This window comes from Dama dama, chromosome 23 (genome assembly GCF_033118175.1).
Source record: "Dama dama isolate Ldn47 chromosome 23, ASM3311817v1, whole genome shotgun sequence".
Taxonomy (NCBI): domain Eukaryota; kingdom Metazoa; phylum Chordata; class Mammalia; order Artiodactyla; family Cervidae; genus Dama; species Dama dama.
In genome coordinates this window covers 55,836,606-55,864,087 of record NC_083703.1, presented here as the reverse complement: position 1 = coordinate 55,864,087, position 27,482 = coordinate 55,836,606, and the positions used below count along the sequence as shown (strand labels likewise).

The 27,482-nt window shown below is 50.1% G+C and overlaps 1 protein-coding gene across 2 annotated transcripts in view; it reads left to right on the top strand.

Moving 5' to 3' along the window:
* Window positions 1-27,482, top strand: part of CDH4 (cadherin 4) — a 473,737-nt gene that overhangs the window by 10,993 nt on the left and 435,262 nt on the right. The gene's annotated exons all lie outside the window — the stretch shown is intronic.

The following is a 27,482-nucleotide window of genomic DNA, read 5'->3' as shown; positions in this document are numbered from 1 at the left end:
CATTCAGACTCCATGTCTGTCCAGGAAGGAGACCTCTCTCTCTGGTCTTTGAGCCAGATGGGAAGGAAGGCTCACAGAGCAGACCATGTTCCCCCTTCAGGTGTGTGTGCCCAAACTTGTACGTCTGACTTGGAGAAATGAGGGAGTCTCATTGGGTTTTGCTGCCCAGATGTGAGTTTGAACTCTGTCGATCTGCCTGAACCAACAAACACAATTTGATCTGCCTGGAAAGCTGAGAGGGTCCCTTGGTGTGTACTTGTGCTAAGCCAGGGACAGGAGAGGGTGGGGAGTGCAGAGTGAGCCGAGCAACAGGGTAGGGGATGTTCCTGGGAGAGGAGTGAAATTCATAGGGTGAGCAGAGGGGAGCATCCTTCTCTGGGCCTCTTGTTTCCTGACCTGCAGTGAGGCAGGATGGCTAGGCATCGTGCATAGTCTTCACTGAGCTCTAAGTGTAGTGTAGGAACTGCCTGCCTGGGGGACATGGTGAAACCCCGTAGGCTCCTGGGTCCCCTCTCACACCTCCTCCAGCTGCTTGGACAGTGGCACAAAAGATACACCAGCCCAGAACTGTGACCGTGACCGTGTTTGGAGAGGGTCTTTGCAGGTTCAGCTAAATTAGGGATCTCGAGATGGCGTCATCCTGGATTATCCACGGCCCCACATCAATGACAGGTGTCTTTTTAAGAGACAGAAGAAGAGATGCAGACACTGGGGAGAAGCCATGTGACGTTGGAGGCAGAGGGATGTGGCCACAAGCCAAGGATAACTGGGAGACCAGAAGAGGGAAGAGGTAGAGCAGACCCTCCCCTGGAGCCTGTGGAGGGGGTGTAGCCCTGCGACCTGGATTTCAGACGAATGACCTCCAGAACTTCAAGAGAATAAGTTGTTTTGTTTTTTTTTTTTTTTTTTTTTTATTTTAAGTCTGCAACCACTTGTTACAGCAGCTCCAGGGAACTCACACATGCTAAGTCACTTCAGTTATGTCCAACTCTTTGTGACCCAGTGGACCTCAGGTCCTACTCTTTGCAACCCCCCGGAGTGGGTTTGTCTTGCCCTCCTCCGGAGGATCTGCCTGACCCAGGGATCAAACCCACATCTCTTATGTCTCCTGCATTGGCAGGTGGGTTCTTTACCACCAGTGCCACCTGGGAGGCACTGAATCAGGAATCCTGGGGCTGTGGCCTGGGATTCTGCCTGCTTAATTCATCTCCCAGGGAAGCTGATGTTCCTTAAAGCCTGAGGGCTTCCTGTCTAGAGAAGTTTTAGCTTCCAAATTCCAGTGGTCAGCATCCCTCAAGGGAAAGTGTATTTTCCATGAGGGTGTCTGCCAGCAGGTAACCTGCGTCTTACAGTGCGGCTCAGGTCAGCGACGGGAAGGATGCTATGGTTCCCGTCTCCCCAAAACGGTAAATGGGGCACTTCAATACAGAAATGTAGGCTCTCGTATTATGAAGCCTGACACAGAACAGTTTCATTGAAATTAAATCCATTGAAATTAAAATGTATGTGAACATTTGTCCTCTTCCCATTATCTTTCCCGGTCAAATGGATTCTTAACAAGGATTATAGCTCAGATAAGATCTCATAGATACACTGTAAATATTTCGTTAATCTGAAGGTCCATGTTTGGGAGTGGATTGTTTAACTGCCACTGCTGTGATGTGGAGGCACCCGAGAAGGAGCGGGCGCGCTCTGGCAGGAAAGCATTTATAGAACATGCCTCTTCTCTCCCCAAAACTGCTTTACTCTGCAAATGCAAAAAGGCATTATTTCTGGCTCCCAGCATCTCGTTTCTGTGTTTCAAGCAGCCACGTTTTTGCTGCCTGGCCTCTGAGCTCTCCTGCAAGGTGAGCAGGTTTTCCCCAGGAAGCAGAGGAAGGCAGCTGCTCAGCTCAGGTTCCAGGGCACCCTTCCCCCCTGGGGGCTCCCTGCACGCCACCCCTCCAGCTCCCTCCCCTGGCCCTAGACCTCTGCGGCTATGTTGCAAGTGGCCTCCTGCACAAATGGCACTAGACTGTTGCAAACCGCCCTGCCTGCTGGGTCTGAGTTGAGGGGGAGGCCTGGGTACCCCAGGGGGCTCCAGGTCTTACTGGGAGTGAGTGGCTGTAGCCATCCTGTCCTTCTGGGTTGGGATGCACAACCAACCCAAAGGCCGGTGACGAGCATGGACATGGCCCTGGCCCTTCCAGAGCTCGACCACTGCCGCTGAGCACCAGGATTCTCAGGCCCCGGCACTGTTTCAGCTGCCCCTTGGACGGCGCAGGACATGAGAACCTCAGGACGGCTGGAGCAGAGTGGGAGGGGCCCTCAGGTTGGAACATTCTGGATCAGCTGTGTGGTCACTCTCTCCTGATGCTCGGACTGTCTGTGCTGCTCTGGTTATGGAAGCTGTAAATGGGGTGAGCTGCCTCATACAAGCCCTGCAGTGAGCTCCAGGCTCCCATGGGCACCCCATCCCAAGCCTGCGCCTGGCCCCATTTGAGGAGCTGGTTGGACAGTTGTTCTGTTTTCCAGTCCGTGGGTCAAACCTTCGTCTGGCCCTGTACCCGGCACCTCGTTGGTGCCAACAACCACCCTCTAAGGTTGGCACATAGTTAACCCTCTTTTATGAAGCAGGGGACGCTGATGGAAGATGGAAGATGACGTAGGGACACCTGTGTAATGGGGTAGTCTGCCTCCTGAGGCCTTCCCTTGCTGCATCCTATTCATCACCTTGGCCCTGATTCCCTCTCAGGGAGACCCAGCACCCCAAGGTGCAGGGTCTGAAAGCTTCAGGAGTGCAGGGCCAAAGTCCCCATCATCAGCTCTGTGGCACTAGACATGTTCTATGGCCAGCGTGACCTCTGAGGCTGCATCCCCAGGGGGAGAAGACAGTTCACTGCCCAGGCTGGTCTTGAGGGCCCAGTGGGATGGACATGTGGTTTTCAGGAAGCCAAGTCTGGGCTAGTGGAAAGCGACCCACTGCCGGCCTGCACCCTTGTCACTGGTCTTATTAGCGGATAACCCAGACTCTCCTCTCCCTGGGCCCTTCCCCCGAGATGTGATGAACTGGCCTTTCCAGGAGTGATTTCTCCATTAGACAGCAGCTTGATTGGATATTCCTTATGGTTTTCTTTGGGGACTTTTTCCCTTCTTGACCTTTATATTCTTATGTGTGGCCAGAGACCTTTCGGCAAAAGACATGTTTTTAGAATTGAATAAATAAATGATGGAGAGGCTTATTTAAAGCTTCATAGGCTCGTGGGGGAGGGAGGCCGCCCATGGACATAATTTCACTACCATCGTTTATTAATAGGATTGGGTATGATTGGATTATGTCTTATCACATTTAATAATGTGGCTGTGATGAGCTGCTGGAGTCATTGGGCAATGAGTGTCCGAAGGTAGCCGTCACCATGCTGCAAGGCTCCTTACTGTTTAAAGCTTTATTTTCATCTTATCTTATTCTTTTCCACCTTCCCTCAGATACAAAGAAGGGATTATACCACTTGTCTTATGTAGTTCTTACCAGTTTAAGATAAAAATTGAAGACCAGCAAAGGGTTGAAGGCGATAAAATTGTGATCAGAAGTCCATAAAATGATAGAACTATGTTTTCTCAAGAATAGAGAGGCTTCACAATCACTTTTTTTTTTTTTTTTAAGAAATTGGACCCCTTAAGGATTTATCTGTGGCGAAGTGTAAGATATACTTCCATGTAAGGGAAAAAATACGTTACATGCTTGAAAGGTTAATGACTGGTAAACGTCAATTTTCTACCATCCTGGCTAAAAAAAATAGCTTGTAAGACATAAGATGTCATGCTGCCAAAATCGCAGCGGCCTCTGAAATCCACTTTGAAGCCTGGGATCCCGTGGGAGTGCCGAGGGCAGGGGGACAGGCTGAACGCCAGGCGCCTCTCCCTCTCACTGAGCCGCAGCACCTCTGCTAGAAGGGAGAGCGTCTCACGACTGGTGGGAGTGTTTCTCCAGGGTATTTTTGGTTTAAACCCTTACAAACGCTCTGGATTCCTAGTCCTGGAAACTGCAGATGCTTGACAGCAGATCTGTCCCCCTTGATAAACCTGTATTTGTGGGTGTGTGGTATGGGCATCCTGGGAATTTGCATTTGAAATACTATAAGCTTGTTGTTGTTCACTCGCTCAGTCTTGTCCAACTCTTTGTGACTCCATGGACTGTAGCACGCCAGGCTCCTCTGCCCTTCACCATCTCCCCGAGTTTGCTCAAACTCATGTCCACTGAGTCAGTGCTACCATCCGTCTCATCCTCTGTCACCCCCTTCTCCTCCTGCCTTCAATCTTTCCCAGCATCAGGGTCTTTTCCAATGAGTCAGTTCTTGGAATCAGGTGGCCAAAGTATTGGAGCTTCAGCATCAGCACCAGTCCTTCCAATGAGTATTCAGAGTTGATTTCCTCTAGGACTGACTGGTTTGATCTCCTTGCAGTCCAAGGGACTCTCAAGAGTCTTTTCCACCACTATAGTTCAAAATCATATATTCTTAAATTCTTAGGTGCTCAGCCTTCTTTATGGTCCAACTGTCACATCTGTACATGACAACTGGAAAAATCATAGTTTTGACTGTACAGACTTTGTCAGCAAAGTGATCTGATTTTAAATATGACAACATCGATGGGACTTCCCTGTGGTCCAATGACTAAGACTGCGTTCCCGATGCAGAGGGGCCCAGGTTCAATCCCTGGTCAGGGAACTAGACCCCACATGCCTCAACTAAAGATCCCATGTGCTGCAGTAAAGACCCGGCACAGACAAATAAATAAATAGTTAAAAAATAAAATACTTTTCTCCTGTAGCATTTTGGGGAAAAAAAAATTTTTAAAAAAAATACAGTGACTGTGACAGGCTTGTGTTATAGCCCCTGGGATTAGAATGCAGTTGTTTCCACATTTTGGAATTCCAGCACACAGAGATTCTGGAACTTTAGTTTTACAGACAGACTGAGGGATGGGAGGGGAAAAACCCTCTGAACTGTGCCCCTCCACCTCTCTCCAGGTATTCCGTGCTGTGTCTGGGAGGCGGGTTTGAGAGGGCAGATCAGACGCCCTGCAGTTAGAGGAAACAAATAATCATTCCTTGTGTGCTAATTTCCCAGTGTCCTCTGGGTCCAGCATTTTCTGCTGGATTAAATGCAGCCCTTGATAAGGGTTCTCCTTCATCCTAAGAGAGGGAAGACCGCCCTCACGTCCAGCCTGGCTGACTCAGCACAAGGGAGGGGCCAAGGGCTGCCTTTCTGATGTCTCTGCGAGCAGTATTGAGTTTCCCACAGGCTGGCGTGAAGCCATAGGCCTGCTCCAGCATCTTACATTCTGACACTCCAGCCTGGAGGGTCACGTGTCTGCATTTAAATCCTGAGAATCCTCCGTGCTCCCCTGACACAGCATCGGTAGTGCTCACCTGTCAGCCTCACACGGTGGGCGAGGTTGCCTGAACCTAAAATAGGAATTTGATTTTCCAGCACCATCAGCCTGGAGGTTGTGCCTTTCCACAAGATGGTTCCGTCATGGCATGAGGGAGTCTTGGCTTTGCCTTTTCCCAAATGAAAGATGAAATTGAAGGGTGACAGATCTCACCTCGATGTGCCCAGGTTTGATTTAGAAGCAGGTGGGGGTTTGGGAGGCTGTGTTTAAATCAGGCAGCTGACTGGGGGCAGGGATGGGAAGGGGTGCCAGGCAGAGGGAGAGGGACCAGAAGAGAAGGGACCTGGGAGTGGACTTGAGGACTTGGTGGCTTCCTTCTTCAGTTAAAATTGTGTCCTGAGTGGCTTTTCCTCTCCACACAAAAGAGGCACCAAGAAGAGAGCTCTTTTCAAGCTGGGCCTCCGTCCTTCTGGCAGCCCCAACTGGCACTGAGGACTATAGGAGCCATGCTCCATTGTTGGGTTCTAAGAGGCTTCTGGAAAGATAGTATTCTGTGCCATGCACAGACAAAGTCCCCCAGTTGGTCTGAGGTTGCAGCTTCAAGGAGGCACTGATTAATCACTTCCTCCAGCCCCAGGGGAGCAGAGGGGCTGCTCCCTAAATAAGGAGGCTGCAGCTCCCCCCTCGTCTAGCTGCTTCTCTCAATGGGCAGAAAATGGCATTGTTTTCTCACTTTGAAAGGTGGTTATTCTATCAGGAAGGCATCTCTCCTGCAGTTATCTAAACATTGTTTTACTACATTTCTCTCTCATCAGTTTTGAAATCTTATTTCCTTCTTGCTTAAATACCACGCATGCGAGTGGACACTTTCATTGCTGAGAAGGAGCATTGTGGGTGAGGGTGCTGTTTTTCCTAGAAGTTCCTGATCTCTCTCCTGGATAGTGGATGCTAACGGCGAGACCATGTGTGACTCCAGACACTTGCCTGTGTTTTTTCTGAAGGAGCCCTGAGTTCTGAGTGTCAGCCAGCAGCTGAGGAGGCAAACACTTATCTGTTTATTTCTTACCATGTTGTGTTGTGAATCTCAACTCATCGTCTCCCAGTGGAATGGCCCCTGGTGTGACTATAGCCTCTCCCCGGGAAGTTATTTGATTTTTGATGTAAGGACAAGGATTAACGCAGTTGGGTTTTGATAAGGCTAGCCGTCTAGTGTGGCACAGACTCGCTTGTCCCAGCCATATCGCTGACAGCCGGATGGTTATGCAGGAGCAGTGCAGAGCCATGATATGGGCGTGCGGAGATAATTGTAGTTTTGCTATTTAAAAAATAAGTCTAGTGCTTTACAATGTTACAATGATAACCTGTTTAGGGAAACTCACAGTGCTGGGCTCTTGGCACGGAAAAACCTCTTCTAGCAGCTTGACTTGGGTCCTATTAATCTATTTTTATTTTCCCAAGCATAAATTAAAGTCTCGTTGCTGATTGAACCCATAAGCTCAGTTCAGTTCACTCCAGTCGCTCAGTAGTGTCCAACTGTTTGTGACCCCTTGGACTGCAGCACACCAGGCCTCCCTGTCCATCACCAACTCCCGGAGCTTACTCAAACTCATGTCCATTGAGTCAGTGATACCATCCAACCAATCTCATCCTCTGTTGTCCCCTTCTCCTCCTGCCTTCAATCTTTCCCAGCATCAGGGTCTTCTCCAGTGAGTCAGTTCTTCACATCAGGTGGCCAAAGTATTGGAGTTTCAGTTTCAGCATCAGTCCTGCCAGTGAGTATTCAGTACTGATTTCCTTTAGGATTGACTGGTTTGATCTCCTTGCAGTCCAAGGGACTCTCAAGAGTCTTCTCCAACACCACAGTTCAAAAGCATCAATTCTTCGATGCTCAGCTTTTTTTATGGTCCAACTCTCACATCCACACATGACTACTGGAAAAGCCATAGCTTTGACTAGACGGACCTTTGTCGGCAAGGTAATGTCTCTGCTTTTTAATATGCTGTCTAGGTTGGCCATAGCTTTTCTTCCAAGGAGCAAGTGTCTTTTAATTTCATGGCTGCAGTCACCATCTGCAGTGATTTTGAAGCCCGAGAAAATAAAGTCTGTCACTGTTTCCATTGTTTCTCTATCTATTTGCCATGAAGTGATGGGACCGAATGCCATGATCTTAGTTTTTTGAATGTTGAGTTTTAAGGCAGCTTTTTCACTCTCCTCTTTCACTTTCATCAAGAGGCTCTTTATTTCCTCTTTGCTTTCTGCCATAAGGGTGGTGTCATCTGCATATTTGAGGTTATTGATATTTCTCCCTGAAATCTTGATTCCAGCTTGTGCTTCATCCAGTCCAGCATTTTGCATGATGAACTCTGCATATAAGTTAAATAAGCAAGGTGACAATATAATAGCCTTGATGTACTCCTTTTCCAGTTTGGAACCAGTCCATTGTTCCATTTCTGGTTCTAACTGTTGCTTCCTGACCTGCATATAGATTTCTCAGGAGGCTGGTAAGGTGGTCTGGTGTTCCCATCTCTTTCAGAATTTTCCAGTTTTTTTGTTATCCACACAGTCAAAGGCTTTAGCATAGTCAATGAAACAGAAGTAGATGTTTTTCTGGAATTCTCTTGCTTTTTCTATGATCCAATGGATGTTGGCAATTTGATCTCTGTTCCTCTGCCTTTTCTAAATCCAGCTTGAATGTGTAGAAGTTCTCAGTTCATGTACTGTTGAAGCCTAGCTTGGAGAATTTTGAGCATTACTTTGCTAGCATGTAAGATGAGTGCAATTGTGCGATGGTTTGAACATTCTTTGGCATTGCCTTTCTTTGGGACTGGAATGAAAACTGAACTTTTCCAGTCCTATAGCCACTGCTGAGTTTTCCAAATTTGCTGGCATATTGAATGCAGCACTTTAACAGCATCATCTTTTAGAATCTGAAATAACTCAGCTGGAATTTAAAGCATAAATTAAAGTCTCATTGCTGATTGAACTCATAAACTAGTGTTGACTTAAAAAATAGTCACAACCTTAAAGTTGAGAGTTATGTTTTATTCCACATAAATTTTAAGGACTTAAACCAATTATGCTCAGGATACCTGAAGCTCACACGGCCCACAGAGGGGCAATTTCATTAGACTGAGACCCACTTGTCTCACTTTACTTTGATAACGGCTTAATAAATAAACCGAGTGAGCCCTAACACCGAGGTGCAAAATGAAAAATACTTTGGCTTTTCCATTTTATGCCCCTCCTTCTCTAATTATCTCGCTTTCATATTTCCTTGCTTGAGACAGTATCTCAAGTGACCCTGAGAGAATACCTCCGAGGAGAGGGAAGGGTCAGGTTATATTGAAATTTTGCAATAAAGGGCAGGTGGTCTGAACATCAAAGGATTATTGTTAATTAAAGAAAACCAGACATCCCAAGTTAAGGAATTAGTGCTTTTCTATGTATGGGAAGATGTAAGAGTCTGGGCTCAATGAAATCATTCCTTTCATGTGAATCTCAGCTATCTGGATCCAGTGTCCTGTGTTTTTCACATCCTGAGTTGCTTGGTGCTACAGACCGGTGGCAGCCACATCATGCAGATTTTCTTCTCCTTCCTGGGTGCCCTTAGGGCTCAGAAGTTCACGTTTGGAGGCCTGGATGACTGCGACATCCTTGTTTATTGACAAGGCAGGAAACCTCCATTTCTCACTAGAATAAGGACCAGGAGTGCGTATCTCCAGTTTCGAACTAAATATCATTCCATAGTCTTTGTATCTGTGATGTGTTTATGCTTTTGCTTTTAAATGATCTAAAGGTTTGAGATTAGATGCGCTTGGTTAGATGGGTGAATACCTTGATCTGTGGGGTGATCTTGATACAAGTGCCAATTCAGTGTTGTACCTGGGGTTTGTGGGGAGAGGATTAGCAGCCGCAGTGGAGCAGTAGAGCAGCATGACCCCATGCTTCTGCCGTTTTCCTGTCCCTACCAGGAAAGTGACAAAGCTGTGCCTGTGCTCCCGATGCTCTTGAGCTCAATTCAGATGTTTTGATAATGATGGGAACATCTGTCCATCCAAGGACAATGGACCTGCTAATCTATCACAGTGGCTCTAAGAAGGCCACAGGGTCAGGGGACCAGTGAGGTGCACATTTGTCACTATGACATTGTGTTGTTCATTTTACCATTGGTGGTAGGGCTTCACTTCATGAACTCTGTGGGTCTCTGGATTCCTAGATTTCAAAGTGACTGTAGCCATCCTTGACCCACATTATCAATGGACCCTAGAAAGTCTTAGGCCCTCCATGCCGTGCTCCGCATGGCTCTTCCCGTCTCCCCCACAGCACCCACCCTGCCAGGCACCAGCAATGACTCACCTGCCCACATAGCACAATTCTGCCATCCCTTCCTTCCCTGTTCCATCCCTTTGTCCTGGCTGCCTCCCTTCTGATTTTGCCCCTGCATCTAGGGGAATCTTCCAGGGCCTCCTGATCCAAATGTCATCTCTCCACTGGGCTCTCTTTGGCTGTCATCTCCCTCCCCTTCTGCCTGAGCTAAGTGAAATTAATTCCTTCCACCTCCCTTGTCTCACAGTTTTATTAAAATGTGCAATGACATAATAATGTTTATCGTCCTCTCCTCCATGGCTGCCCCGATTGTGGTCTTACTCTGAGTGTGTTTTCTGGGTAATAGAGAAGTGAGGGGAGGGTGTGTGTTGGGGGCTGGAGAAAGAAGAAGTTGGCCCAGCACACACCCAGGGAGGGATCTTCACAAGAGGAAGGAGATAGTTCTGCCCACCTCTTGGAGGAGGCAGAGGCTGGAGCTGACAAGCAAGGAAATATGAAAGCGAGATAATTAGAGAAGGAGGGGCATAAAATGGAAAAGCCAAAGTATTTTTCATTTTGCACCTCGGTGTTAGGGCTCACTCGGTTTATTTATTAAGCCGTTATCAAAGTAAAGTGAGACAAGTGGGTCTCAGTCTAATGAAATTGCCCCTCTGTGGGCCGTGTGAGCTTCAGGTATCCTGAGCATAATTGGATAACAATGACAATTATTGCACTGGGAGTTTTAGTGCTGGCTAGCCTCTCCCTTTGTGCTTTTTCTGCACAGCGGCTCACAGGTCTTTTGATGAAGCCAGGGCAGAGCTGACCACTCCAGCTGCAGTTCCCACTGGGAACTGCACACTGGGTGCCCGTCAGGCCCACAAACCTTCACATTTCAGCTCCTGGCACTCTTCTCCATGTTGGAACCTGGATGAAAAGCCCCTCTTGCTGTCATCTGGTGAACTACTGAGCGGGCTGCTCTACTGGTCTGGGTACCTGCAAGGTTGGCGGTTCCTCATCTGGGGGTCAGGGTGCCAGGGATGTCCACCAGAGACTTCTGCTTTGTTTTTAAAATTATTTGACCCGTGCCCCATCCCTACACCTCCATCCCTCCCAGGTAGGCCTGAGAAGGGGGCATCTGTGTAAAATTGCGTTGAACTGTGCCCCCTCCTTGCCCCTTCCACCCTCCCCAGACAGGCCTCTCTGACAGTATCTTGCACTGCTAAGAAGGGGGCATCTCTGTAAAATTGTATTGACCTGAGGGGATCAAGCTTTGAAGTGCTTGTGTGCTTAAATGTGCAGGAATCAAACTGCTTGGCTGATAACACGGCATCGATTCGTCTCCTTGCCCTGCTTGCTGAGCCTGAGGCCGCCCCAGATGAGGCAGTGATGTTTGGGGTTGTGGTCATATGGGGAAGTTCTCATTCTCGGTGCCAAAATGATGTGTCAGTGGGCTGAGGACTGGGTCTTCATCTAGGCTCAGCAGGCAGGGACTCCAGCAGCAGCCCACCTGGCTGGAGGTGTGGAGAGAGGTGGAAAGGAGGGAGCTTGAAGAACCAGAGACTCTATCCTGGGGTTCAACCCCCCAAAAGCAGGTCAGGGCTTACAGTTACTGTTCCAGGAGGAGAACGATCAAAGTGCAAGAGAAATAGAGGTGATTCGGGAGGAAGGGAGTGTGGGAGCAGCTGGAGGGGTTCTCCAGGAGTGTTCTGTGTCCTCCAGGAGCAGGGAGTGAGAATTCTGCTAGGTCACCACTCGCTCCTCTGTATGTGAGCCTGTGTAATGCCGAGGTTCTGAGGGAGAAGGCGCACCCGGGGCCTCACCTGCATGCCCACTGATGCTGTGATTTGGAAGGTGTGAATCTGGTCAGCTTCACTTCTTAAGTGGGGGCTGGCTTTAGGTCCCGACAGCAAGGATCCATCCACGTGGAGGGTGAGGACTGACCTGCAGCCTCTGCTATCTATGGTAGCAGGTGCCGTGGGAGCCCCTGGAGGAGATCAAGGGGTGGTAAGCTTGCTGGGAGCTGTGATCCAGGGTGGCTGCCCCGCTTCTCTCATCTGAGTGCCGTCCACGGTCCTGTACTTCTAAGGATGAGAAGCACATGGCCCTGACCGCCTTTCCTTGAGCTGCCCTCTAGGTCTCCACTGTAGCCAGGAAGCACAGAATGCATGTCCAGGAACATTCCCTGGATTGGGCGGGCAGGGGTGCCCAAGCACCTTGTCCTCCTGCCCAGCTGATGGGCCAGCCCTCGCCCAGACCTGGCTGTGTCTTGGTGCTTGCTTTCAAATGCACCCTTTGAAAGAGACACGTGCACCCCAGTTTTCATCACAGCACTGTTTATAATTGCCAGGACATGGAAGCAACCTAGATGCCCATCAGCAGACAAATGGATAAGGAAGCTATGGTACATATACACAATGGAATATTACTCAGCCATTAAAAAGAATTCATTTGAATCAGTTCTAATGAGATGGATGAAACTGGAGCCCATTATACAGAGTGAAGTAAGCCAGAAAGATAAAGACCAATACAGTATACTAATGCATATATATGGAATTTAAAAAGATGGTAACAATAACCCTATATGCAAAACAGAAAAAGAAACACAGATGTACATAACAGACTTTTGGACTCTGTGGGAGAAGGCAAGGGTGGGATGTTCTGAGAGAATAGCATTGAAACAAGTATACTATCAAGGGTGAAACAGATCACCAGCCCAGGTTGGATGCATGAGACAAGTGCTCAGGGCTGGTGCACTGGGAAGACCCAGAGGGATGGGATGGGGAGGGAGGTGGGAGAGGGGATTGGGATGGGGAACACATATAAATCCATGGTTGGTTCATGTCAATGTATGGCAAAAACCACTACAATATTGTAAAGTAATTAGCCTCCAACTAATAAAAATAAATGAAAAAATAATAATAATTTATCCCTGAAGAAGAACAATAACAACAAAAACAAATGCACCCTTTGCCAAAATGCCAGAAGGAGCTGGGGAGGCGGAGCCGCAGCCACCGCGAGCCCACGTGCCCTCGTCCTGTCCCCTCCCGAGTGTCTGGCTAAGCCACGTGCCCACGGCTCCTGGCCCCCTCTTCACACTTGTCCCAGGGCCTCTGCCGTTGCCCTCACTGTGCTTCCTGCCCGGGGCCCTTAGCTCCTGTCCCTTCCCTAGGGGCGACCCTGCTGGCTGTTGCCCTCCTGGTCTCCCTGCTCCATCTGCCTCGGGGCAGCTACCCAGAGCCCCTCCCTGTTATCCTCTCACCCATCACACCTGCCCCCGCTGCATCGCGGTTCCAGGAGCACCCGGGCCCCGGGGCCTAAGCTGGCCATGTTCAGAGGGACACTGAGGGTCAGTCACCAAGCAGGTTGTATCCCCACTCTGCTCTGATTGCCCCCACTGACATCACCCACAGGCCCCCCGCCCCCCGGCCCTGAGCAGGTTCTCATGAACCCTCCTTCTCATCCCCTAGTACAGTTCCCACCCCTGTGGCTGGAATTCATCCCTCTCCTCTCCTTTCCCGGGAAGTTCCTATGTCTTGTCACCTCAGGCAGCAAGTCCTGTTGGAGGCCCCCTGCCCCTCCCTGGGGTCTGGCCCCCCACCTCTCCCCTGCCTTTTGGCGGGCATTGCTGCAGGGGCCATCATGTGACTCAGCCCAAGGAGCTTAGCCACTGGACCTCGCATCCTCCGAGTGCAGCTGCTGGGGCCAATCACCCACAGGTGCTGTCCTCCTGGGCGGAGAAGGATCCTGCCCCCAATGCTGGAAGCAGGGTGCCCTCAAGGCCCCCAGGGTCTGGGGCAGGGGGGAGACAGTAAGGGGCGTAGAAGTCTGGGCACCTCTGAGGGCAGTGCACTCATCTGAGTCCCGGGGGACACAGACTCAGCCTTGTTTGCAGTTCAGACATGTGGCCAGTTTGGACGCTGGTGAGAAAATTCCCTATGGTGTAACATTCCAGGAGCCAAACACAGCAGAACTCTGGGCTGAATCTCAGGCCAACAGTCCATGACTACAAGTCTGAGTCTGCTGTAGATCACACAGCCATGCGTGGAGGCCGCACTCAGGTGAACCTGTGAAACCTCTGGACGCTGGGTCACTGGAGAGGAGGGGACACCTGAACCAGGGCCTGATGGCTGCAAGGAAGAAAACCTCCTTGAGAGGGTGGAGACAGCCCAGCCTGGCATCTTTGGAATGGGGCTCCATGCTGACTGGAGGCCAGAGGAGGGCAGAGTGGACAGCAGGGCCCAGGGCCACCAAGACAGGATTGGGGACACCCCTGCCTGCCCACCCTCAACTGGCCCTGAGACTTGGCTGCTGGGGCTGGGTGGGGAGGGGTGTGTGGTCTCTGAGGCCAAGCCCCCAGGGCTGGGCATGGTCCAGGAAGGAGCAGGATGGTGCAGGTAAGCAGTGCAAGTGAGGACAGCTCATTTTGACCAGAAACTCACACCAAGGTGGAAAAGTGGATTTTAAGGGCTCTGTCAGAGCCCGCAGACCCCCACAGTGTCAGCTCCCCAATGCCCCCCACATGCGGTCTGTGGTGCAGCCAAAAGAACCCTCGGTTTCCTCCTCACTCACTCAGAGGGGTACTAAGGGCTGGTTGCTGAGCAGGTCATGTCCCCACTCTGCCCTGATCCCCCACCCCCACCCCCAACTAACATCATCTACAGGCCCCATGAGCAGGTTCTCATGACTGTCACCCTCCTTCCCGCCCTCTAGTCCAGCTCCCCACCCTTCCCACCCCCTCCCACCCCTGCGGCTGGAATTCCTTGGCCCCTCATCCCTCTCCTCTCTTTCCCCGGGAAGGTCCTATGTCTTGTCACCTCAGGGAGAGTGAGTCCCAGAAAAGTGACCTTTACATTCTCTTCCAGCATCAAGGCCTCACGTGGGAGCTGGGATGTCCTTATTCTAGAGAATCTCGCTTTTTCACCAAGGGAGCTAGCACCAGGCTTGGAGCAAGAGTTTAGTAGCATTATTTTGCCTTTACTGTGCTTATTTACAAGCGAGATATTAGTCAGCGATACAAATTTCCCTTTTAAAGGCACAAGCTTCCATAAAATCGCAGAGTCCATTAAAACAAAAGCCTTGGGGCGCCTGCAACTGGGTGACTCCATGGTGTCCATGTGTGTGGTGTGCCCTTGCTACCTTGATGAGGACTTGGGGATGGGACATCCTTGGCTGCTGTCCAGTCGTGCTGTGCCCTGTAGGAGGGCAGCTATGTCCAGGTAACATCTCATAGCATCGCATCTTCCAACATTTTGACAGTTGCTTCTCTTTGTGGCAACGTCGTGGGGTTTCCCCAAGGGCTCACATGATGAAGAATCTGCCGGCAATGTAGGAGACGTGGGTTTGATCGCTGGGTCGGGACGATCCCCTGGAGGAGGGCATGACAACCCACTCTAGCATTCTTGCCTGGAAAATCCCATGGACAAAGGAGCCTGGTGGGCTACAGTCCATGGAGTCACAAAGAGTCAGACACGACTGAGTGACCGATACTTCCACTTTACTTTCTCTCTGTGGTAAGTGCTACCAGTTTTCCGTTTTCCCTGCTGATGAAATGTTTCCCATGGAAGTGATGAATTTTTTTTAGAGATTTGGAAAGGAAAATGGTAAGATGGTCCACAGACGGGGCCAAGAGCCTGGGCTGGATGGAGCTGCACTGGAGTCCAGGACAGCCAAGCGTATGGTCGGGCCTCTCTTCCCCACCAGCTCTGACACCAGTGTGAGGGCTGGCACAGACCCCAGCAAGCCCCACATATACCAGACATCCTGGTGGGAGTCCACACAGCCAGCACTGAAGCCCATCAGGGACAGAGCACAGAATGTGCATCTGTCCTGAGGAGACCCAGTCATCTCCTTGTCCACCAGCCTGGCTACTACCATTAAACACAAATAAAACACCAGAGCCTGCAGAATGAGTGAGCTCTGGCCCCATCTGGGTCTATCTGGATGTTTCATTGAAAATTCCAACTGCTATGAAGGTAGCCACGCAGAGGAGAAAGACAACTGGGGAAGAGGCTGATCAGGAGCTGAGTTATGAGGACATGAAGCAAGAGTTAACCTCTGGGGGCCTTGTCTCTCTCCCCAAACAACCACCTTTAATCAATTGGTGTGTGTGTGCATGTGTGTGACCATGGTGTGTTATCATATGCGAACACACTTGTGTGACTTCCCTGGTGGCTCAGATGGTAAAGAATCTGCCTGCAATGCGGGAGACCTGGGTTCAATCCCTGGGTTGGGAAAATCCCCTGAAGGAGGAAGTGGCAACCCGCTCCAGTATTCTTGCTTGGAGAAGCCCATGGACAGAGGAGCCTGGCAGGCTATAGTCCATGGGGTCACAAAGAGACAAAAGGGAGCGGCTTTCACTTTCACTTCACCACACATGTGCACAAACATGCAAGTGACTGGTGTGATATGAGCAGGCTGTAGCATGTGTTCATACATACGCACATGTGCTGGGTGAGAGTGGTGCATACATGCATATAAGCATGTGAGTGGTGTGTGCATATGTACAGGTATGGATGTTTATACATGTGGGTGGTGTGCACACGTGTGCATGTATGTGGCTTGTATGCATATCCGGTAAGTGTGGTGTGCCTGTCAGGTGGAGGGACAGAAGGACGAGTCCAGTTCTTGACTGCTGAAACAATGAATGCCATAAAGAAAATCTGTGTAAACCTGTCTCAGGCTCATCTCTCATTATGTCCTTGTGATGACTCACTAGAGGCAGAATTCAGAGTTTCTGTTTCCTTTCATGGGCCTGGATCTACGCACCTAAAGGATATTTTAGACAAGTGGTGAAGGTTTGTGTCCCAGCCAGGACTTAGGAGACCCCCTATTCCCAGCCTCCTGGCCCCAAGGCCTGTCACATGGCCAATCTTTTAGAAGTGTTTTGCAGCCTGACAGGTGTCAGACACTGTTATTTAATCTTGCATTGATTTAATTGGTGATTAGTAGAGAGGTAGGGAACTTTTTAAAAATCTGCTTTTCTTTCCTCTTTTTTGCTTTTGCAAATAAAGTGTCAGTGTTTGTCAGATGTTCTCTCAGGGGTGATTGGAGTGGCCCCTACAAACACAGAGATTCATTTATGAGAAATCCGACATCTGTCTTCAACCTGTAAGCCTGTAAGCCACTGAGATCCCTCAGGAAAGTTCTGTAGATTCTTCCAAGTAGTTCTGGTGTCTTCCTAGAGTTTTTCCCCTAGTGTAACACGTGTGGATGTGCGAGCAGTGTGTCTGCAGGGTGGAGGTGCTGCTGACATGCACTTGATGGAACCCGGCCTAACCAAGGACCGTTATTTACCTGAATAAGTAAGCCAAGTCCATGCAGTCTGGCAGAAACCCAGCACGGATTCTTTGCAAGGCAGAGGGGCTTTCTGAGAGCCTGGAGTCCTAGTTTGAAACCTAAAGCTGCCAGGACAAGGCTGGCAAGCTTTCTCTGTAAGGGGCCAGATATTAGTTATTTTAGGCTCTGCAGGATGGGGCAGGTGGGACCTCTGCTTCTATAGTACAGGTGCAGCTGTGGACAGTTCACTGTGAGTGGCGGCTGTGTGCAGGTGAGCTTTATTTACAGCGTCTGACACTGGATACCTGTGGCCTCCTGAGGCGCTCCTGCACTTCCAGTTCTGCACTTCCTGTTCTGCACACTCCATCCAGGTCAGGGGTCAGGGGGGTGGGTCCAGGCTGGGTCACCTTTAAGAGCACAGGGCGACCTTTTAAGCTGAGGAGGCGTCCCTGTGGCTATGTCAGGACGTCCCTGCCTGTCTTCACCAGGCGCAGAGACACTGGAAGGGACCTCGGGTGTTCAGCTGCGGGGGTGAGTTGACCACAAGGCATCTTGTCGCCTTCCTTCCGACTCTCCTGTCTGGTTGGACGCCAGGACCCTGGGGTCCCCTCAGACCAATGAAGGATGCAGCCTCACCTGTGGCCACTCGGCGCCTGCAGTGCAAGCCGGGAGGCACTGACTGGGTGCCCTGTGCCACGGACCCCGAAGGCACGGCTGCTCTCTGGACATGGCTCTGAGTGAAGCCGCCTGCCCGCCATCCAGATTGGGTGACCTGCCCACCACCAGGCCAGCAGGTCCTGTTCCTCAGTCACCACAGGGCCTGGTCACTCATCCACAGGCAACACTGGCATCGCACCTGCTGCCCGAGAGCTCACGTCTTCCCCGGGGTGAACTGGACTCTGTGAGGAATGCTCACCCAAGTTTAAAATCAAGTGCGCAGACGACTTAAAGCCAGGAAAGCAACTTGTGGCGTTGAAACTCGTCTGATATCGGTTTTCCCTGTGGTGCCTCCTGAGCTGTTGGGTTTGCGACTTCTCATGATTGAGGGGACCCGGAACCAGAGAATGAACCTACGAGTTGGCAGGCCCCATGCCGGTGCCCTCTGCACCTCAGTCTTCCTGTCTGAGAATTGGGTAAGAGTTGCGGCTGTTCTCTAAGCCACTTCCTAAAGGGTGAGGTGGGTGTACATGGCCAGTGACCTTGCAGGCAGCTGGCAGGTGAGGGTCGTTCAGCCCATGGTGGCTCTTGGGGGAAATAAGCTCAGTGGAGGGCACATGTGGGGTGCGGGAGCCCAGGTCACCTCCCACCACAGCAAGATCCTCCCAGCCCCTCCCGAAGCTCCCAAGTGGGTCAGAGCCTGAGTTGGGGACGGTCAGGGATGAGAAACCCAGCAGCTTCAGGGCCCGCCTCATCGGCACGGCCTCCTTGTGCTCATAGGTGGTGGTGGGAGGCTGCTGGAGGATGCGCTGGGAAACTGGCCTCCCTCTGGGTGAGCATCCTAGCATCCAGCTGGCTCCTGGGCAGTTGCGGCTGTTGGTCAAACCCCCATGTATGGCATCGCACGTGGGGAGTACAACCATGACATGGGCCCTGACCTCTGTGGGGAAAGACAGTCCAAGCCCTGATGTCCGATGGTCACTCTGCCACCGACCTGTGTCTCCTGGCAAGTGAGGCTTTGCTGCACCTCCAGGGAGGGCGCAAGTCCATTTGGGGGTAAAATATTGTCAATGATGTAGAGTTTCACATGCTGAAACACAGTTACAGCCAGTAGGATTCTGAAGACAGTGATCAGCCTTTAACTTTATTTATCCAATCCACTTGATGAGAGAAGTCACTGGCTACTTCTATCCTCATGGTGTTATTTTTCCTGAATATTCTCCCGTGGAGTTCTATTACATGTTTCCCCGGAAAGTCTCCTTTCTGGCGATGGCCGTACTTCCTGGCTGATCCATAAAAATGGGATTTTCCTGTCTTTGGTTCAGGCCCCTAGTGCTGGACTGTGTAACCTATTTTAGCTGAAAAAAATCGCATTTGTCACTCTTTTTTTTTTCCCTCGCATTTGTCACTCTACTGACAGCCGAACACCCTTGCTCCCAGCATTTGCAGGGTGGTTCAACCACCTGTGGGGACAGTGGGGGCCTCTCCTCGGGGCTGAGGGCTAGGTGGGAGAACAGGCAGGAGCTTGCCTCTTAATCGCATGATCTGCTCATGCTGTCATGAGACCCAGGAGGGGAGTGGACCCTGAGCAGTCCCTGATGAATGAGTCTGCATGTCCAGCAGCCCTGGGGCCTGGCCTGTGGTGAGTAGGTGGAGCTGTGGTCAGCTGCCAGGGCCCTGGCAACCACTGCTGCAGGCGAGGAGACACCACCAATGATGGGTTCCTGAGACCCCAGCTCTCCCCCGGCCCAAGTTGGCCCTGCAGGGGCTGCTGCTCAGAGGAGATAGGTGGCCCTGCAAAGAAAACAAGCAATTTCAGCTTTTCTCTGTGCCTGAGGGTCAAGGTATTCATCGTTTTCAGGAGTAGTAAAATCATCATGTTCCGAGGTGAAAGTCAGAGACTTGGGCTCCTGGCAAGTAAACTGGGGCTTAAAGGAAAGTGGCTTTTAGAGATCCTATTAGGAAAGGACAAAAAACATTTAAAAAGCCAGGAACTCATTCTCTCTCTCCAGCCATTATAGTGGGAAAGTGGTTTATGCAGCTCACACCTGCTTCAGAACAGAGCTGTTGCTTTCACTCCCAGGCCAAGTGAAAAATTCAGAGATACTCCCATGTGTATTTCTGGGGAGACGGGGGTCCAGGGAAGGGGTGACTCCACTGCACCCCACCCTACTTGGTGGGCTGGCTATGCTCAGGGCCTCCTCCCCACCTGTCCCACCATGTGCATGCCCAGGCTCAGGGTCACAGTGACCAGCAAGGAAGGGCCCTCTGGCTCTGCCCCCTGCAGCCACCCATCCTCCAGGACAGGTCAACCATGAACTCTGCCTGCTTTGGCTCCCTTGCCTTCCCATGTGGGAGCTGAGCCCCACCAGCTAGCAGCACATGGGAGGCGCCTCCTTGGTATGGGTTGAGGCAGGGGATGTCTGGCGAGGATGGCCACACCAGCAGCCTTTCAGCCTTTGCACAAAGCAGGCTTGGTGATCTCATATGAAACAGACGGTGACACCAGAATACCCCCAAAGGCAGCAGGGCTCCATGAGTTTAAGTGCCACAGAAACGCAGCTCAACGGATGTGGTCACTGTGTCAGGAACAGTGCTGTGCGTTGGCCACATCCTCTGGTCCTCCCATGGGCACAGGTGCAAAGGGGAGATGGCAGTTAGGAGCTGGGGAGAGGGGAGACTCCTCCAGGCTGATGGAGAGGTGACAGAGTTGCTGATGAACACAGTCCGGTCCCTGCATCACAGAAGGGAGAAGACCAAGCAGCTAGTGTGGGCCAGGGCTTGGGCTGAAAGAAAATGCTCTGTTTTCTGAGATGCAGTTAAAGCAGTCCCCTGCTTCGTGGAAAGAGTCTTAAGTGTGCTTAGGTTGGGGCATGTTTATCGATGTTTTAATGCATGTTTTTCATAGAGACCTGGAGTTGTAAGTCCCCCCAGGAGGCTCTGGAGTCCGACAGCCTGGCGGCACACTGATTAGGTCTGTTCTCTGCATAGGAGGGTCATGGCATTCATCCCCATCCGCTCTTAGACTGTTACGATGATAAGATGCTGTTGTAAATACAGATGTATTTGCAGATGTGGAAACCTTCCCTGAAGCTTGCATAGTGGACCTAACAGCAATGGTCAGAGTGTCCCTTTGGCTTTTGGAGTCTGTGATTTTGATGCTTGAGCTCACGGGACCGCAATACTAATTGTAGGAAGTTGCAGATTCTCATGTGGCCTTGGGCACCTCCTAGGATGCTTCTATTTACACAGATGAATAGCATATGGCCAAGAATAAGGAGACGGTGGTCCAGAAGACTCCTCACCCTCAATCTAGCCCCTCAGACTAGGGTCACCATACCTGACATCCACTCGCCCGCTCCTCAGAGCTGCAAGCAGTGGTCCTGTGGCCCCTCACAGAGCGGGGAGGCAGGCTGACTCCCTTTATCATTAGCCTCGTTACTGTCCCAACCACCATGTTTGGATTCCCAACCCCCACCCCAGCCCTTGTTCTTGCTTCAAGCACATCATCTGCCCATCTGGTATATAGCTCTCTGGTCACCTTTGCACTAGCATTGGGCTGGAGTCAGAAAATAAAGCAATAAGCACAGCATCTGCCCTCTGAGTCCAAAGGGAGCAGACAAACCAAAGGGCAGCTGTCAAGTGAGAAAGGGCTGCAAGACGGAGTGAGTGGGGGCAGTGGGAATCTGTGGGAGGGGGTCTACACCAGGACCCAGGAGGTGGTGGTGGTGGTGGGTGGGGGTCCAGGAGGATGATGGCTACACTGAGACTAAGGGATAAGCCAGAGTCTGAGAGGAGGAGAGAGGAATATGGGCAGCAGGTAGACCAGATGACTTGTCTACTCTGTTAAGGGGTTACCATGCTGGAATCCTTTTGGATCATATGAAATAAGGGGTGTGTATGTGTGTGTGTGTATCCCCATGTCCCACTACCTGCCACAGTTCCCAGCTCTGGAGCAGCTGGAGATAACAAAGCAATAAGGTTCCTACATTCATGAAATATACAGTTCAGATGAGGTTCTCAAAACTTTTTGACCATGACTTATAGAAAACAATGACTTATAAAATGTAAAGCAGTAAACAGCTCCCCCATACACACATAAATAAAATCTCATAGAACAATAGTTGCCTTCCTAGTAGAGATATAATTACCATGGATATTTTCCATTCTGTTGTATTTTGTTTTAGAAGCTTCCTCATGCTCACTAGGTTGTTGGCCACAGTCTGTGAATCACATTTTTAAAGTACAGTCAGGTATTTATTTATTTATTTATTTGGCCACACCACAAGGCTTGCAGGATCTTAGTTTCCCAACCAGGGATTGAACTTGTGCCCCCTGCCGTGGAAGCATGGAGTCCTAACCACTGGACTGCCAGGGAATTCCCTGTAGAGCAAATGTTGGAGCACAAGCTCTGGGTGGGTATTTGGACAGCATTTAGGAAAGAATAGGTTTGGCTGAAGATCCCTAAACTGGGTATTTCAGGCCAAATCAGATAAAAGGATAAGTGGATGGATGGATGGATACATAGATTCATGGATGGATAGATTGCTGGATGGATGAGTGGATAGATACATTCATAGGTGGATGGATAGATTGATAAGCAGATGAATGGATAGGTGTATTCATAGATGGAGGGATGGAGGATGGATGGGTGGGTGGGTGTGTGTGAGGATGGGTAAAGGGAAGGATGGATGGATTGAGTTTCTTCATAATGGTTATTACTCAGCAGATTTTTTTCCCGAGCTGTGGGGTGTTTTTGGCAGGACTTGGGGGCTGAGTTAAGTGAGTAGAACCTGTTTACGTATGGTATTCCTAATGTGTTTCCCTCGTTCTAAAAAACATGAAAAAAGCACTGGCCTTGTCATGCAAAGAGCATCTGTGTTTGGTATAAAGCAGTGCCATGGGTGGAGGTCTTGCTCACCATAAACATCCATAGAAGGTGACTTTTGGTGATCAGCTGGTGCCTTTGAGCTCATGCACGTCACTCCACTGACAGGCCAGCTCTGCCAAGGTCTGTCTGCCTCAGTCACTGCTCTTCCGAGGGCCAAGGACAGTGCATGGTGCACAGCAGACACTTGACTACTTGTCCACTGAATGGAGATTCATGTCTTCCTGCCTCGCTGCGAAGCCGTGAGCACATTCTCCGCGGCCCAGGTCTCGTGTGTGATAGAGCCATTAGTGTGTGTCAGACCCTTTAGCGGGTTTCCCGTTGTTTTAGTGTGTTCCTTTAATCTAATAAATATGTGCCCTTGGCTGAACTTCCCTGAGTCTGTAGGGAGACCAGAGAGAAGGCAGGATGATGGTGTGGCTTGAATGGCAATCAGGAGATGCTTCTTTTGCCGGAGGAGGCAGCATCACTGTTGGAAACTGCTCTACTTTCTTTTGGGTTTAGGGGTTCAGGCCAGCTCTGGGGGAACACTGTTCTGCTTTGGGGAACCCAAAACTGCTTTGGCCCTCACAGGTGGTGATTGCAATAATCCTGCCATTCAGGGAGCTCTCTTGGTGGGGCTTGGAGAAATGGGAGAAGGTGATGCCATCAAGGTGACCTGTCCGAGAGTGGGGCTCCTGACCAGTGTTTGGCAGCTGCCTGACCTTGGACACCAGCAGAGTATCTTGGTCCTGGGCCACCCACATTCCTCTTGGCCACAGGCTCTGAACTGGCAAGAGAAATGAAGTCATGTGTGTATGCATTTGCTGGGATTATAGTGAAGTCCATGTGCTTTAGTGATCAATCATCCTAGACAATCAAGTCTCCCCTGAGCACCAAGTACCCACAGCCTGACGAGGCCTGGCTCAGTCTCTCCCTCACCCCTTCCTCTCGGCTTCCCCACCTTCCTCTCTCCTCGGTTGTGTTTCTGGAATGTTCTCACCAGTCAGTCCTCTTTGGTCCTCCAAGTATTGCAGGATGACAGGCTGGCGTTAATTGCCACAAACCATCAGAGGATCAGGTCCTGGTGTTGACCTGTCAACACTGCTTCTCCTTTGAGAAATAACAGTTTACTTATGGCAGACACTCAAAGCCTTCTGGCACCCACAGGACCCTCAAATTCTATTACAGTCATCACCATCTTCTCTTGCCAAAAAAATAATAAATTTAAAAGAACACGTACTAAAGAAAATCGTTTCCAAGTTGGGCTGCAGAGGAGTCTGAAATTCATAGCTGCTGAATCTCCCTTGCTCATGGGAAAGGCAGAAGTAAGAGCAGGTCTTTGTGTGTGGTGAACATGGTGCTTGTCTAAATTCAGGACCTAGAGATGCTCTGAAAGAACAGAGTTGGTGTCTGAAGACCGTGAATTTGCAGTCCTGGTGGCAGCATTTTGAATATCACTGAATATTCGGGGTTGAATTGTGCGCCCTGCAAATATTTGTTGAGGTTCTAACTTCTTGGTACTTTGAATATGGCTTTATTTGGGGGGAAGGGGAGGAGGTCTTTGCAGATGTAATCAAGGTAAATCAAGGTCACAGTGAATTAGGGTGGGCCCTAAATCCCTTGACTTGTGTCCTCATAGGGAGGAAGAGGACCTTTAATCCAGTTTTGGGTAAAGACCCGCAAAGGTGGGGTGGACAGTGCAGGCAGAGTGGGGTGATGTGTCTGCAGGCAAGGATGGCCTGGGAGGGCAGAAGTCGCCCTCCCCACACACTCCAGAGGGAGCCTGGCCCTGTCCACACCCTGAGAGTGACCTCAGTCCTCCAGGCTATGAGAGAGTCAAGTCTGTTGTCTGAAGCACCCCAGCTGGTGGTACTTTGTTACGGGAGCCCCGGGACAGGAATATGCTAGGGATACTGCAGTTGTGCAAGGCCACGAGGAAACCACAGTGGAATGAAACTGTTGGTTCAGCTGCATGCTGGTAACTTACCTTCTTGATGACACCCAGGAGTGACTTTTAAGGAGGAACTTGAACTCTGGGTGAGTTTCCTGTTCCTGGCTCCATTGATGATGGATCAGTGGCATCACTCCAAACACACAGGGTTGGTGTCCAGAGTCTGGGTGTCATTTTCCTGTCATCCCAATGATGTGTGATTCTCTCCTGAAGCCCCTCAGACACTCACAGCCACCCACCCGCCCTCTCCACATTCTGCCTTGTGAGAGTTCAGTAGAATCACATTCTATATGCAGACAATGATGAGGCCTAAAGTCAAAGAAAAGCAGCCTATAAAAGTGCTAGGGGCCCTTTGAAATCAGCCATAAAAGTCAGCCCACATCTTTTCTTTGGGGTGGGTGCTTGCAGTAAGCATCCCAGGCTGCTGTTTTGCTGGTGTGATCATTTGAGATGAAGTTTTAGAAGGAGGATCAGGTTTGGGACCAGTTCATGTAAAGGAATATTATTAAAAATAGCATTTTATGCATGTGTGTCTTAATTTGTTCAGCAAACAAGCATGTCCTGTTCTGGATTCTGAACCCCGAACCTGCCTGTCTCTGTAGTTGTTCCCATAACTGCCTCCCTCCAGGTCACTGTTATATGGATGTAGAAGTTGGGGAGCATCCCGTGCGCATTTTCAAGGGCGCCTATGTCAACACACTTCAAGTACATTGACCGCCCCACTTGGGAAAACAGCCCCAGGGCCCAGAATCAAATTTGGTTTAATTGAATCGTGGTCTGCCCATGCTGGCTGCCTGGAGGGGGCGGGGGATGTTTGTCACCAATGTTGAGGGCAGACCTGGTCTGCTGAGTCCATGCTGTCCCTCCACCCCCCACCCCATGCAGACCCCCCTCAAGGGAGCTCTTCTGCTTCTCTGCTAGTTTCCAGAAGTGATACTCAGGCAATAAACTTCATCTCTAAAAATAGGCACATCAAGGCCTTGATGTTTTTTTCTAATTAGTGTAAGAATTTATTGAATATACATCATATGTGTAGATCACAATATTATTAAAATTACTATTAAGACTTTACACATCAAAATATTCCAGGCAGTTGGGGACACAGGAAGCCCGATGCTCCCTGAGAACCGTATCTGCATTAGCAAGATAAAGGACAATTTAGGACGATTACAAAGGCGATGATTTAGAGTACAACATAAAACTCTGCTGAGAACTAATTCGTAATGCCAGCTGCTGCTAAGCTTCTTAATCGTTATCTAGTTCAATTAAAATCTGAATGTTTTGGATTTCATTAACAATTGGGGGTTTGGAAACTACATGCACTCTTACACTGTGTTCCGTTGCTGACGTACAATACTGGAGCTTTCCCAGAACGTCTTCAGGTAGACTTAGGTATAATTAAAACTTAAGTACTTAAAGGATAACTCAGAGGAAAGAAAAGATTAGTGTAGTTTTTCAGTCAGATCCAAGTGACAAGAGTAAGAAACCCCAACAAAAGCTGTGCAACTTTCATTGGGGAGAGAAGGGTATCAGAGCCTGACTGAGTTGCTATCTGAGCCCCTTGGCTGCAGGATGCTCAGTGTAAGGCCTGGGAGCTGGTCTGGGTGACTTTGACCGTACGGGTGGGGGACCATGCCAAGTTTCTGCTCCTGAATCTCCTACCGGGTCCACACTCCGCTGAAGATGGGTTTGCAGTCTGTCAATTCATTATGCAGTTTCCAGACCTTTACAAGCAGGTCTTTCTAAAGTCAAATGGGCCAAAGTGATGAGCTAACCTGATGTATAACTTCAGATTGACAACTAAAAGCAGAAGGAATGTTTGATGTGTGTGTTTTCTCTTGACCTCAGTGTCAAGTCTGTTGTCATGAACCTTATTCTCTCAAGATCAGTAGAGTCCCTTTGTCCTCCTGCAGAGGTTCTGACTGAGATCAGAGCAGGGACAGGGGATCTTCATTATTAAGTGCCCCCTGCCATGTCATTGTGAGGCAGGTGGTCCCCTCACCAGGCCCTGCACACCCCTGATGGAGAGTTTAAGGTTTGGGACACACCTGCTTTCTAGACTCAACCTAGATATCTGTGTGTAAGGGGCTGAATGATGACCCCAAACATGGCCATGTCCCAATCCCCAGGACCTGCAAATATGTCGCCTTACATGACAAAAAAGGACTTTGTAGGTGGGATTTGGTTAAGGACATGCAGGTGGGAGATGCTCTCCAGAGGACCCCTTCTGACTGGAAGGAGGAGGGCAGAGTTAGTAGTGGGTGTGACAATGGAAGCAGAGGTTGAAATGATAAGAGGAAGGGGCCACGGGCCAAGGAGTGTGGGCGCCTCTAGGAAGGGGCAGAGCCTCCCACCCCCACAAATTTCCTAACTCTCCTACCTCCTCCCCTTGGTCTGACAGCATCCCAGGTATTGATGGACACAAGTTTGCACCTGCTGAGGAGCCTGGCTTGTTGCTCACCCGCAGTGAAGTGGCCACTCAGCAGGTCAAGATGAGAATGAGCTGCCATGATTTGGTGCTCATCATGTCCACTTGCATAGAAGAAGCAGGTGAAGGATGCCTCCATGTCCCATATGGATTCAGCCAGTGTCCACCAGGTGGGTGAGCGCAGAGTTCAGGATAACTGGCAGGATGGTGTGTGTCTACACACCTGGATTCAAATGAGAAAATCGGAGCCTCAGGCAGATCCTTTGGGGCCATAAATACCTATGGCCTATATTGCTCTTGAACTTGATAAGCCTTCTGAAGGCACCCTTACTGTTTTTGCTGTAGGCCCTTCAATGTTTTTATGAACAGCAGCCACACTAGCACAGCTCAGGGAGAGGCCCTGTCTACTCAGTCCCCGGCTATCCCCCGTGAAAAGCAAGGACGCTTCCCCACTTCCCTTCGTTACGGAGGATTTTATTTTCATCTGTTGACTTTAAAGGTCTTTGCAAAATTGTTGGGAAGAATGATGATTGAGAATCTCGACTCAGCAAGTTGCTTTAGAATATCACAGGCAAAAACATCCCAGGTTCCTTCAAAACTTCCATTTACACTCCAGGACGTGG